The sequence below is a fragment of the Eulemur rufifrons genome, chromosome 7 (genome assembly GCF_041146395.1).
Source record: "Eulemur rufifrons isolate Redbay chromosome 7, OSU_ERuf_1, whole genome shotgun sequence".
Lineage (NCBI taxonomy): Eukaryota > Metazoa > Chordata > Mammalia > Primates > Lemuridae > Eulemur > Eulemur rufifrons.
In genome coordinates, this window is record NC_090989.1 from 279,916,696 (window position 1) to 279,930,931 (window position 14,236).

General features: G+C 50.9%; 1 protein-coding gene across 3 annotated transcripts in view; it reads left to right on the forward strand.

Moving 5' to 3' along the window:
* LRRC8A (leucine rich repeat containing 8 VRAC subunit A) overlaps window positions 1-14,236 on the forward strand; it is a 31,646-nt gene that overhangs the window by 5,046 nt on the left and 12,364 nt on the right. The gene's annotated exons all lie outside the window — the stretch shown is intronic.

Below are 14,236 nucleotides of genomic sequence, written 5' to 3' on the forward strand. Positions count from 1 at the left end.
AGGAAGCAGCAGGTCCTGCTTCTCTGGGATCAGAATTCCTCCTCCCTTCCAGGGATAGCTTGGAGGGGACGGTGGGCCTGCTGGAGAAGTTCTGCCCTCCAGGTTGTAGTTGCCGCTGTCTGCCTGAGGCAGGCTTGGATTGGGGACTGGGGGACACACAGTTGAGTCAAGTTGAGTCTGAGTCATTGTGTTTGCCTGAGCCTGGCCCTTCCCGAACCTTCAGGAACAGGCAGGCCCTGACTCAGTTTACCCTTGCAATCCCTGGAGCAGGCTTTGGTCTTGGTCCTTTTGGAATGCTCCTTTCAGATTTTAGCCCTGAGGGTGGGCAGGTGAGGAGAACAGGGGGGCCCACCCTGTCACCTAGGTCAAAAGGTGCTCTTTTGGGGGCACAGATGACCTCATGATGGGTCTTGGCAAGAAAAGATTTTAGGCCTGGCAGCCTTGTTTTGTGGAGCTGGGAGAGTGCTGTTTGTCAGGTTTGAGCTGGGAAGGAGATCTTTGCCGGAATTCCTGCTGTCTTACCTCACCTGCTGGTTTTCTCAGGCTCACTGTCCCGGCCCTCTCCCTCTTGCATGTTTCTTCCTCCCGTTCTTCCCCAGGAGTCTCTTCCTGCTCACACGAGACACTGTCTGGCAGAGAGCCCCTGGAATAGGCCACTGCGTAGGTGATGCGCAGCTTCTCCGACTCTTCCTTCCTGGCAGCGGCGCCTTCACAGCCCGGGTCATCCTCAGCACCGCGTCTGGGTGCCAGGTGCTGTGCTGGTCACTGCATGTGTGTGCTCATCTTACCCTCGCCACCGCCTTGCGTGTGAGGTTGCTTCACCATTTCACAGACAAGGAGACCAAGGCCCAGAGGGATGAGGTCTCTTGCCCAGAGTTGTACAACTTACAGGTGGCAAAGCCAGGACTTGAACCCAGGTCTGTTTGGCTTGGCAGCCCATGCTCATTCTACTCTACCCTCCACTGCTGCTTTTTTTTCTAGGTTCTCAGGCTTTTCAGGGTGCTTCAGAGTCACCTGGGAGCTTGTTTAAATCACTCTGCCCTCTGGGCCCACCACCACAGACCCACAGAGTCTGTCCTGGAGGGCTGGGCCCTGGGGTCTCCACTGTGAAGACGCTCCCATGGCAGTTGTGAGGCTGGTGGGCTGCAGACCACACTGAGGAACGCTGACCAGAGGCTACTCTTTCAGTCCTGGTGCTCACCTCTGGGGAATGAGTCCATCCGCTGCCAGAACTGATGCCCGTGGGTGGAAGCAGGGCTGAGCTCCCCTCCAGGACTGGAGCTGGACGACTGTGTTTTAGTGGTTTTACTCTGTGTGTGTGTTGGGGAGGTGGGGGGCTAAACCTTCCCTCTTCAAGGACGTGTGGGGCTGAGTCTATAAAGACTTTTACTCCCAGCCACAAATGTTCCCAGCTGTGTTTCCAATGCATTTCTACAGCATCTTGAGTCTCGCAGCAAGTTCTTCTACATCTAAACGTCTCTTGAGGGCTTCAAACCTCAAAATTAAATTGCCTGCTGCAATATAGCCTCACGCCTAGAGCATCATTCCACTGGAGTAAAAGTGGCTGTAAAATTCCACGGCTTTCACATGCCACCTGGACACCCTCAGAGGTGCAGCTGCCAAACCCGCGCCCTCTGACAGGCAGCATGACAAATGCGCTGACCAGCAGCAGGGGCGGGCTGGGTGGGAATCCTGGCCCTGCAGGGGCACCTTGCATCTCCCAGCTGGTTCCTTGGGGTCATCAGCCCCCAGGTATCAGGCTCACCCTCGGCCAGACCCCTCAGTCTTCCCCCGACCTGCCTGGAATCTCAACAAAAGATACCTCTGCAGCCTCTCTGGGGTGCTTGTGGCCACGTCTCATAACCTGTCCGGGAGGACAGTGCTAATAATGTTCATGGCAGGTACTAACCTGCCTCCCAGAGACTAACCTGTCTCCCAGATCCCTCTGTCCCAGTGCCTCAGACCTGGAGCTGGGCTCCCTTCCAAAGTTTCCAAAGCAGGACATAGGAGACCAGAGACATCTGAGTGTGGCCTGCTGGGGTTCCCTTCAGGGCCCTTGTTCCCATGCACCCCTCAGAAAAGGGGTCTTGTCCCAGGAAGCAGCTCCAAGGGCCTGGATGCCCAGGCAGTCCCAGGAAACCTGTTTGCCTTTGAGGCAGGTTGGCACAATGGAACATCAGACTTGGGGTGGAACTTTCCGCCCTCTCCTAGTTGTGTGGCCTTGGGCAGGTCACTTAACTTCTCTGGGCCTCAGACTTCATACCTGTTAAGGGACTGATGCAACCTACTGTGACAGTAACAGCAGCTAACGTGGCACGGTCTTACCACACAGCAGATACTGGTCCAGAAGATTTTTATGGACTTCCTCACTCAATCCTCACTGCAACCCTATGAGCAGTAGATGCGTCAGCCCGTTTTACAGATGAGGAACGCAGAGCCCAGTGGGTAGAGGGACTTTCCCAAGGTCACACCCTGGTGAAGTCGGGATCCCCCTTCTGGCCTGCATGGAGACTGGAGCTGAGGCATGGCTGCGCTAGGGCTTAGTCTGTGTTCAGTAGCTGGGCACTCCAGCACCCGCCTGCACCTCCAACTGAGCCTGCTAGCTCTGTGTGCTTGGCCTACAGAGCTGGTGGGGGAAGCTCCAGGTGGGTGTCCCTTGCCTGTCACCCTTCACCGAGGAAGGCAGGCCATGCCCTTGCCAGCTGGCATGAGGATGAACCTGTTGAGGAAGCCCAGCCCAAGTGAGAGCAGTTTGCAACTAACCCTTGTTCCCCTCCCCCTCATGCCCCAGCCTGTCTCCCCTCTTTCTTTCCCCAGGAAGTGAGGGCGTGTCCTTCTACACTGGGTGAGTCCCAAGCCAGGCAGCACCCCCAGCCCACAGCCTCTGACTCACCCCAGCTGGGTGTGGGGCCTAGAGGGCAGCGCCCCGCTCTGAGGAGGGTGGGAGCTGTGTGTGCCAGATGAGGGGTGAGACCTCTTCTCCCCCTCCCGGCTCATGAGAGGAAGCACATGGCAGAGCAGATTCACAGGCCCGGAGTCCTCCTGGGACAGGACCTCTTGAGAATGGCCCTTCCCCCGTCCCTGGGAGAGTGTTGGAGGGACAGCCTTCCCATCTGTGGTACAGGAGGGGCGCCAGCCTCCCGCCTCCCCTCCTGCCTGGGAAGTCTTCCCGTCTTGGCCCCGTTTGTGCTTTAACAAAAGGCTCTCTGTGCCCTGTTTACCCATAGCCCGCCTGCCTGCCGCCCAGGTGTGGGAGCCACGCCAGATCTCTGCAGCCCCACGTGGGGTTTGGGGCATGCCTGGGTGGTCTCCCTCTGGGACAGAGGGGACAGCATTGTCATTTCTTTGACTCCTTTCCATGTCTGTAAGAAGCACCAAGAGGACATCGACACTGTGGCCTGGGGTTGCACCTAAGGACTGGTTCTGAGAGCAGATGGCCAACTCCACCCTCGGTCCTTTCCTGGGGTCCTAAGCCTGGAAGGGTCTTCAGGAGTTTGAGGCTCCATGAGGAGGTGCTGGGGCCTCTGGGTGGTCTGGCCCTGCTCAGAGACGTCTGTGCTTGAGGTGCAGCCCACGCATCAGGGAGGGTGGGTCTGTGCATGCCAGGTGAGGGGTGAGACCTCTCCTCCCTGCTGACCTGTGGGAGGGTCTTCTGCGGTGGCAGGTGGGATTGTGGAACAACAGCCTTATGCTGTGCCAGGCGTTGCATTGACACATAATACCTTATCTTGTTCTTAATTCTCACAACAACCCGTTCTACAACCATAACATTTCCGTCTTGCAGTTGAGGAAACTGGGGCTCTGAGGCCCCAAGAAGGAATTCCTAGAGTTGGCATTTGAGTTGCCCGACTCTGGGCTCTGGGCTCTTCCCCGCTTTCTGCTCCCATGAAGTGAGGAGGGTGGCCCTGTTGAGTGTGTGTGTCGTAGGGTATGGCAGGGAGCACAGGCTACCCTGTTTCTAACAGCAGCCACTCCTCATAAATTCTTTTATAATCCTGAGAAACCACATGGTGAGGAAGGTCTTTTGATTTTTTTTCTGGGTATCTTCTCTACTGGTAAACATATCATCCTTAAATAATAGAAGAATGTACAATGTAGATAACCCTCTGCAATCCTACCCACCCTTGGATTTAACTACATATAGTTCTATGTATAGCTTTCCAGATTTTTCTATGTATTCAGTAATAAGTTTGCTACTGATATAATTTTTTAAACAAGAATGGGATCATACTTTTTTCCCTAATTTTTTTATTGTGGTAAAATACACATGACATAAAATTTACCATCTTAACCACTTTTAAGTACAACAGTTCAGTGTATTAAGTATAGTTATTTTATTGTGCAACCATCTCCATCAGCCATCTCCAGAACTTTTTGTCTTGCAAAACTGAAACTCTCTGTCCCCATTAAACACTAACTCCCCATTTCCTCCTCCCCCAGCACCTGGTAGTCACCCTTCTACCTTCTGTCTCTATGAATTTGACTTCTCTAGGTACCTCACATAAGTAAAATCATGCCGTGATTTTCCTTTTATGACTGACTGCCTTCTTTCATGGATCATACATTTTATATACTGCTACTGCTCAGGACCTTTTTTTTAAAGAGACAGAGTCTCACTCACTGTCGCCCAGGCTGGAGTGCAGTTGCTCTATCATAGCTCACTGCAGCCTTGAATTCCTAGGCTCAAGTGATCCTCCTGCCTCAGCCTCCTGAGTAGCTGGGACTATAGGCATGCACCACCATTCCTGGCTAATTTTTTATTTTTAGTAGAGACGGGGTCTCACTGTTGCCCAGGTTGGTCTTGAACTCCTGATCTCAAGCAATCCTCCTGCCTCGGCCTCCCAGAGTGCTGGGATTACAGGCATGAGCCACTGCGCCCAGCCTATTCCTGTTTTAAGTTGCAAAAGCAGAGGCTTAGGCTAAGTAATTTGCCCAGAGTCACAGAATTATTTCATGCCAGAGCTGGATTTGAACCCACATGTCCCCAGCTCCAAAGCTCTTGCTCTTTGCACTTACCCAGATCTGCCTGCCCCTAGTGAAGGATGGGGGCTCTCTTGGTTGCTCATTTGACCCCTGAGGGACAGAAATGCCCCAGCTCTGCTGCAGGAACCTGGTCTCTCTTCTCCCACCTGCCTGAGCTGCCTTGTAGGAAGGGCCTGCATCAAACCCTCTTCTCTGTCTCCCTGAGGACAGGGCAGTTCCAGGCAGCAAGGTGCTCCCTTTTTCTGCAGTGTCCTCAGAGGTCAAGGAGCAGGCAGGCTGGAAGGAGGAGCAGCAGCTGCTGCCCTGGTGACCTGGTAACTGGCACAGTAGCGGCTGCCTGCTGAGCATTCACAGGTGTAAGGACAGGGAGAGGACTAGCCATGCAGGGTAAAAATGCATGATTGTTTTGGTAAATTTGGTGTGATGGAGTTAAAGCATGCTGGGCACACTGGCGTCCACCTGTAGTCCCAGCTGCTCGGGAGGCTGAAGTGGGACGTTTGCTTGAGCCCAGAAGTTCGACACCACCCTGGGCAACATAGCAAGACCCTGTCTCAAAAAAATAAATGGGCTGGGTGCAGTGGCTCACGCCTGTAATCCCAGCACTTTGGGAGGCCGAGGTAGGAGGATCATTTGAACCTAGGAGTTCGAGACCAGCCTGCAACATAGTGAGATCCCTATCTCTATGAAAAAAATTTAAAAATTAGCCAGACATGTTGGCATGCACCTATAGTCCTAGCTACTGGGGAGGCTGTGGTGGGAAGTCACTGGAGCCAGGAATTTGAAGTTACAGTGAGCTATGATGGTGCCACTGCATTCCAGCCTGGATGACAGAGCAACACCCTGTCTCTAAAAAAAAAAATTCTAAATAAATAAATTAATTAATTTTAAAAAAGAAATAATTTAAGCACATAGGAAAGTATAAAGACTAGAACAAGCCAGGCACAGTGGATCACACCTGTATTCCTAGCATTTTGGGACGCCAAGGCAGGAGGGTCAATTGAGGCCAGGAGTTTGAGACCAGCCTGAACAACATAGTGAGATCTCATCTCTACAAAAAAAATTAACAATTAGCATGCCTGTAGTCCCAGCTACTTGGGAGACTGAAGCAGAGGGATCACTTGAGCCTGGGAGTTTGAGGTTGCAATGAGGTATGATGACGCCACTGGACTCTAGCCCGGGCAACAGACTGAGACCCTGTCTACAACAAACAAAGACAAGGACAGATATTTCTGTATCCAGAACTCAGCTCTGTCAGACCTTAATGTTTTGTGGTAATTGCTTCAGATGTACACGTGCATGTGCACATGCATGTAAATAAAATATTTCAAGCACAGTTGAAGCCTCTTCCCCAATCTCATTTTCTTCCCTCCCTAGATGAAATTACTATCTTGTTTTGGTGACTTTCCATGCATGGTTTTATACCTTCACTACACTTGGGTATATACGTTATAGAAAACCTTGCAGAATGTGTGTATCATTCCACAACTTGTTTTGGGATCAACATTGTTTTTGAGGTTTATCCATGCTGGTACATAGCTGTATCAATTAAATCAATTAACTTTAATTGATTTAAAGCATTCCGCTGTATGAATAGAACAATTTATTCTTTCTTCTGTTGATGAAAATATAGGTTGTTGCCAGTTTTTCACTGTTAGGACAACTATTCAGTGAGCATTCTTGTTTGTGTCTTCTCACCTGTGTGCAAAGCAGCAGTCTAAGATATATAATAAAGAGAGAAACTGCTGGGTTGTAGGGTATGTGCTTTGTAAGTTCTCATCTAGGAGTTCACATTTTTTGCTAATTGGAGGGAGTGAAATGATATCTGATTGTTTTAATTTGCATTTCTTGATTACTAATGAGGTTAAGTATTATTTCATGCATTAATTTCCATTTGTGTTTTTCCCTTGTGAATTGCCTATTCATGTATTTTGCCATTTCCCCTCATTGGATTGTCTCATATTTGTAGGAGTTCTGTATGTATTCTAGATATTAATCCTATGGTAGTTTTATACATTTTGGAAATATCTCTTCCTAATCTGTGGCTTCTTTTCACTTGTTTATTACTCTGTCCTTTGATGTGCATGTTTTAACTTAATGTGATCAATATATCAATCTTTTCCTGTAAGGGTTTGTACATTGTGTGGTAAGCTATTCTTCCTTGTCTTAATGACATTAAGATAGTCTCTTAGATTTTTTTTTGAACATTTTCAAGTTTTGCCTTGGGTCTTTAATTCATTGGAATTTATTTTTGTGTAAGGAGGGAGATGGGGCTGTATGTGCTTTTTCATGTGAATGCCTGAGAGCCGGCACTGCTTATAGACGCCCATTCTGTTCCCCTAACCTGCAAAGCCTACACTCTCTTGTCTAAGTCTACAGAAACTTGGGGAACTGTTTCCACAGTCTTTCTTCAGTTCTTTTGGTCCACCCACCTATCCCTACCTCAATACCAATGTTGTCTTCATTCCGATGGCCTTATAGTAAGTTTTAATATCTGGAAGGGTGTCTGCTCCCACCTTATTCTCCCAATGTCTTAGCTATTTTTGATTCTTTGAAATAGTGATTTTAAAAAATTGTTTTTAGGTTGGGCACTGTGGCTCATGCTTGTAAACTCAGCACTTTGGGAGGCTGAGGTGGGAGGATCACTTGAGGCCATGAGTTCAAGACTGCAGTGAGCTATAATTGCGCTGCATTCTAGCCTGGGCAACAGAGCAAGACCCTGTCTCTTAAAAAAAAAAACAAAAACAAAAAACATTTGTGTTAATTATCTGAGTAACCTATACTTATAATAAAAACCAGAAGCAAGTTTGGGGTGAAAAAGGATTATAAACAGCACTACAGAGAGAGAGAGTGTGTGTGTGTGTGTGTGTGTGTGTATAATTTATGGCTGAGTGGTTATTCTACACAGTTTCATTACCTACTTTTTGCGTTTAACATATTTTAAACATTTTCTCATGGCATCAAGTGTTTTGCTCTAATGCGCTTTCATTATTGCATAGTTTTCCATCCTTTGATCATTTAGTAAGTATTAGCCATTCACCTAATGACAGGCACCTAGTTTTTCCCTAGTTCTCCTGGGGTGTAAACAGCACTGTTTTTTTTTTTTTTTTTTTTTGTTTTTTTTTTTGTTGAGACAGAGTCTCACTCTGTTGCCCAGGCTAGAGTGAGTGCCGTGGCGTCAGCTTAGCTCACAGCAACCTCAAACTCCTGGGCTTAAGCGATCCTACTGCCTCAGCCTCCCGAGTAGCTGGGACTACAGGCATGCGCCACTATGCCCGGCTAATTTTTTCTATATAGATTTTTAGGTGTCCATATAATGTCTTTCTATTTTTAGTAGAGACGGGGTCTCGCTCAGGCTGGTCTCGAACTCCTGACCTTGAGCAATCCACCCGCCTCGGCCTCCCAGAGTGCTAGGATTACAGGCGTGAGCCACCGCGCCCGGCCCAGCACTGTTGATGAACATTCCCGTGACTGAATCTTTATCCTAGAGTCTTCCCCGGACATCTGCCATCCTCCTTCCTGCTACCTCTCCTTCCTGGGCTCAGTCCAATTCAGTAACCTCTGCTCCACCCTCCATATCGGAGTTCTGCTCCAGGGGCTTGGAATGAGTCTGAAATGGTCCCTGTCCCGCCCCCATGGTGGCCTCTTGCCACTGCCTCTTGAGCTTTACCAGGGTGCAGCCAGGAGGGACCTCCCACCTCACTGTTAATCCCTGACTTCCAGGAGCACAGTCTTCAGCAGAAACTGATGCATCTGTTCTGGAAGGAGGAAAAATAGCTAGGCCAGAGCCCAGAGGACAACAAAGCATACATCTGTTTTGTCTTTTCTCAGCCACCCTGATTTCAAACCCTTTAATCTTTGTCTTCTATTCAGGATCTTCTACAAATCCTCCATTTCTTGGGGCAGAGACCTGACCTGACCTGTCTCCCTGTTGCCTTCCAAAACCATCCTCTCAAAGCTACAAAGAACACCTAATCCCCACGCTGAGAACTGCTTTCTTTTTTTCTAAGGCTATATTTATTTAACATTTCATACTATTTTTTAATCACCAAGATAGTGCATGCTCGTTAAAGTCAGTTTCCATTTTAGATTTCTGCTTTCTATTTTCTCTCCAAGGTGCAGGAAGTACTGGTCAAGGGTTTATCAATAAGGGATTGTGTTTGTTCATTTTTCTGGGTCTTGCTTTTTCCCAGAATGGCAGTATGTGAAGAGCTGAGTCACTCCGCTGGAAAGGCCCTGTCCCATTCCAGTGGCTTCTTTAACTCACCAGGGTGTGCTTCTTGCCCACCTACTGTGCGCCAGGCTCCACCTAACTCTGTCTCTTGGCCAGGTATCTGGGAGCCCTCTGGGCGGTTTTCCCTCTTCCATTTCCTGCCCTAACTCTCCCATGCACTTTTCATTCACTCATCCCACTGCAGCCAGGATTGTTGGGGTGGGGAGAAATGGCAGGCCCTGTCTGTTTTGCTCTCACCTCCTCCTCACTCCCACCCCCAGGCTCTGGCCCCAAACCTGGTATGTGCTGAGTATTTCAGGCTTTGGCCTTTCAACAGCCCTATGAGGCAGGGCCTCTCCTTTGCCCTATTCCACAGATGGGGGAACTGAGGCTCTGAGAGGTAAAGTCACCTACCCTGGATCATGAGTGGCAGAGCCCAGGCTGACCCTGACCAGTCCCCCCTCTTCTAAGGGCACATCCTCAACGCTGTGAGGGGTCCTGCTCTCCACCTGTCCAAGGCCCCACTACAGGTGACTTGGGAAACCCCATGTCTGTGATTGTCATGATAGTCCTGAGAGCTCTGCAGGGCATTTGTCACCATCCCCATGTAACGGATGGGGAACTTTGCCCAAGGGGCCCTGGACCTGGACAGCACCTCTCCCTCTCTGCTGGGTAAAAGCAGGAGTGTTCGGGACAAGGGGTATGTGTGGTGGCAGCTGCTGCTCTGGGGTCACAGCCATGCTGTCTGACCTAGGGTGGGCTGCAGGTAAAGGGGAAGGAAGAGTCCAGGCCGGGCAGTGCCTGGGCCACCCACCCCTGGGTACCTTGGTCTACTTTTTACACAATGTGGATACATCTCTAAGATTCTCTGCTCCCTTCCAGACAGGAAGACTGAGGCCTGGGAGAGAAGCTGTTCCACACTTCTGCTAGAGGCAGTGCCAGCTACGGAGGGCTAATTACAGGGAGAAGACAAATACACTGCCTGTGGGAAACTTCCTAAATAAGGACAGTTTTCATAACTTAGAGGAAGGCCCCTGCTTCCCTGAATATGCCCCCTTCCCCTCCGGGTGCTTTTCTGACCACACCCAGACGTGCCCCAAGGATGGCTGTCAAGTGGGGTCTGCTCCATCTGAATGGCCCCCCGCAGATCTGGGTCTGAAGGCTGCCTCTGTCACTTCCAGGCATCGTGAAGTTGGGCAGATGACTTCTCTGTCTGAACCTGTTTCCCTGGTTACAAAATGGGCAAGAGGAAGATTATTCAGCCTTAAAAAAAAAAAGGAAATTGTGGCTGGGCGTGGTGGTGGCTCACACCTGTAATCTCAGCACCTTGGGAAGCCAAGGTGGAAGGATTGCTTGAGCTCAGGAGTTTGAGACCAACCAGCCTAGGTAACTTGGCAAGACCCCCATCTCTGCAATAAAATTTGAAAATTTAGCCAGGTGTGGTAGTATACACCTGTAGTCCCAGCTACTGGGGAGGCTGAAGCAGGAGGATCATTTGAGCCCTGGAGTCAGAGGCTGCAGTGAGCCACTGCAGCCTGGGAGACAGAATGAGACCTTGTCTCAAAAAAAAAAGGTCAGAAAGAAAAAGAAGGAAATTTTGAGATGCTATAATGTGGGTGAACCTTAAGGACATTATACTAAGTGACATAAGCCAGTTACAAAAGGACAAATACCATATGGTTCCAGTTACATGAAGACCCTAGAATTGTCAGATTTATAGAGACAGAAAGTAGATGGGGGTTGTCAGAGGGTGGGGCAGGCAGGTTAGTGATTGACGGGTGCAGAGTTTCCGTCTCATGAGAAGATGGGAAGGACGGTGGTGGCAGGTGGCGATGGCTGCACGACAGTGTCAGTGTGCTACATGCCACTGAACTGTGCACGCAAACATGGCTAAGATGGCAAATTGTGTTGTGTGTCTTTTACCACAATGTAAAAAAATTGAGAAGAATGGACATGGAAACAGTGGGCACCTCTTGGCTTCTTGTGAGGGTGCTGGCCTCAGCCTTCATCATCTGGCTGTGATAGGGAGCTGCTCGCGTGTGGGTGTCTGGTCACCGAGTCACTCGGCTCCTGGGCAGGTCCCTGCACTGGGGCTCCTTCCCTGTGGGATTGGGGATCCTTTCCTGCCCTAGGGCCCCCAGGGCTGGGCAGGAAGCCGGCAGGTCTGGGCCTGGCTGGCCTCAGCTTCCTCTTCCGCCCCAGCCCACACCCACCTGAAACTGCTGCCTCTCCACCACACGTGGGGCCCACGCCCCGCACATGCCCACCCTGCCCTGTGCCTTTCAGGTTCTCTCTGGGAGGACATCTGAATTTATTGAGCATCTACCGTACGTACTAGACTCTGGTCCTCAGAGAGCATCTGGCCTTGTCAAGGTGATAAGGAAGGTGAGGAAGGATGAAAACAGCAGCCCAGATACTGCACCACCTGTGTGGTATTGTGCTGTTGTACATGTGTGGAGCCCACTGCGAGCCATCCAGCTGGCCCGCAGCTTGGTGCTGGCATTCTCTTCTACCCTGGGCAGAGCCACATGAGAGGGCACGCGGCCGGTGCTGGGGTCAGGCAGGCACCTGGTCATCTCCTGGTGAGGGCCTGTGTGCAGGGCAGGACGCCTCTTCCCCAGCACCCCTGGAACTAAAGCCCTGGGTTTGGTGCCTGCACCTTCTTTCCTGATCCCCCCAAAGCCCCAGCAGAGACAGGTGGTGATGTATCCAGAGTCACACAACAGAAGTGAGGGGGAAACACAGGTGCGGCTAGACGTGACCCTCCAGACAGGTCATCCTCACAGGCGTGGGCCCAGGTGCAAGCTGGACCAGCCTGCTCTGGACTCCAGTCCTGGCCCCTCTGAGCTCTGCCTCTCTGAATCTCTGTGTCCTCTTCCCCACACGCTCACACTGGACCAAGAGGACCCTGAGGTGGGGGATATACCTTGGTCACTTACCTTCCCCACAAGACCTAGCCAAGGACCTAAGAGAGCCCAGCATGTGCTTCAAGACCAAGGAGGGGATAAAGAGTCTGACAGACCTGAATGGGACTGACTGTTCCCTACCTTGGGCAGGAGGTTTTACCTCTGAGCCTCAGGTTCCTTAACCCCTGCAGCGGAGCTGTGAAGGCTTTCTGCCTCAGCGCCAGGAGCTGGGAGGGTGTCTGCAGGCGCTGGGGCTGCGGGGTGAGGTGGCGCCTCACTGTGAGGAGGCACACCCCACACCCCTCAGAAATGGAGGGCAGTATTGTAGTATTGTAGCCACATCCTGTCTGCTCGTCAAGTGCCCACACCCCAAATGGCTGGCTCCCTGCCCTCAGCAGTCTCATTCTGATTCTACACGACAGGCTGCTGCACACCCTCAGGCCCTCTAGTCTTGGTCCCTCCTCGCTTCTGGTCCCCAATCTTTGGGCCCCTGTCCTGGATGAGGACTCAGGGAGCCAGGAAGCAAGGGACGGACGGGTGTCTCAGTGGAGGAGGCTGTGATTCAGCAAGCCCTTTCCCAGAGTGCCAGTCTCTCCCAGGAGTGTGGGTGGTGTGTGGGGCCAGCCGGTCATTAGAGGGCCTGGGCCTTCCTGTGGGGCAGGCGCTCACCCTGGCCCATGAGTCCTGGCCTCACTAGGAGGGCTGACCCGTGGGCCGCTGGCTTAAGGTGAGTGGTGGTGTCTGCTGGCCCCACGGTGACCTGAGCTCTGGGAACCCCAGCGGGCCGGGAAGCTGGACTCCTGAGCCCATTCCTCTTGGCACTGCATATGTGGGCCTCAGGCAAGTGGAAAACAAGCCCCACACAGTGGTGAGGACCGAAGCTCAGCAGTGGAGGGACAGGCCTGCTGGGTTTGGCCTCACCTCTGCCGCTCAGTAGCAGGGTGATGTTGGGCAGCTAACTCCACCTCCTTGAGCCTTATCAGCCTCATCTGATAAGGGGCTAAAGAGGCCTTGCCTCCCAAATGTCAAAAGAACTCCAAGAGAACCTGCACAGGAGGATTGCCGGAGCCTAGGAGTTCAAGGTTACAGTGAGCTATGGTGATGCCACTGTACTCCAGCCTGGGCAATAGAGTGAGACCCTGTCTCAAAAGAAATAAAAAAGAGAGAGCCTGCAGAGAGGGGCTGCCTAGTGCCTGGCAGACGTCCAGGCCCTCAGCAACTGCTGAGACCATCCTCACCTCTACTGAGTGCCCCGATTCCACCTGCCTCACATGGGGTCCTGGTCTGCTTCCCTCCTGTCCTCCCTATCCATCCCAGCGTTTCCTGGAAAGTCTGGGAACAGGAAGCATTTGGCATTTGTACAGAGATCCTGTTCTTGAAGGGTTCATTACTATTGTGTTTACTAATATTGTCAGTAATCAAAGGGTGACGCAGTCCCATCACCTGGGCCCCTGTTCTCTCCTAAGAGAAGCAGAGCCATTTGACATGAGTATTTAAAGCACAGTTTAAAATCTAGATTCTGAGTTAGAAAATAAGGTGTAAAATAAAAGCAGTATTTAAAAAAAAAAACACAGAATGGACTGGGCCGGGCCAGTGGCTCATGCCTGTAATCCTAGCACTCTGGGAGGCCAAAGCAGGAGGATCACTTGAGCTCAGGAGTTGGAGACCAGCCTGAACAAGAGTGAGATCCCGTCTATACCAAAAATAGAAAAATTAGCCAGGTGTGGCCGCACATGCCTGTAATCCCAGCTACTTGGGAGGCTGAGGCAGGAGGAGCCTGAGCCCAGGAATATGAGGTTGCCATGAGCTGCACTCTAGCTGGGGCAAAAGAGTGAGACTACATCTCAAAAAAAAAAAAAAAAAAAAGGGACTAGAAAGTTATTATTCAGTGAAAAGCTAACAGTGGGTAACTGGTGGTGTTTTTACAGGGAATTTCTTTTTTTGCCCTTATGCTTTTTTTTCCCCTGCTTTGTCCATGTTGAAAATGCCTGATGGGTTTTTATATTTTTCCAGATGTTCTCTAGTGAACATCTAGTACCTTTTCCCTCTCGTTACAGTCTTCCGGACCATTGTATTAATAAGAACAGTCTACCCTGGCAGGGTGAGCACAGATGGCCGAGGAGCGGAGCCCTCCCAC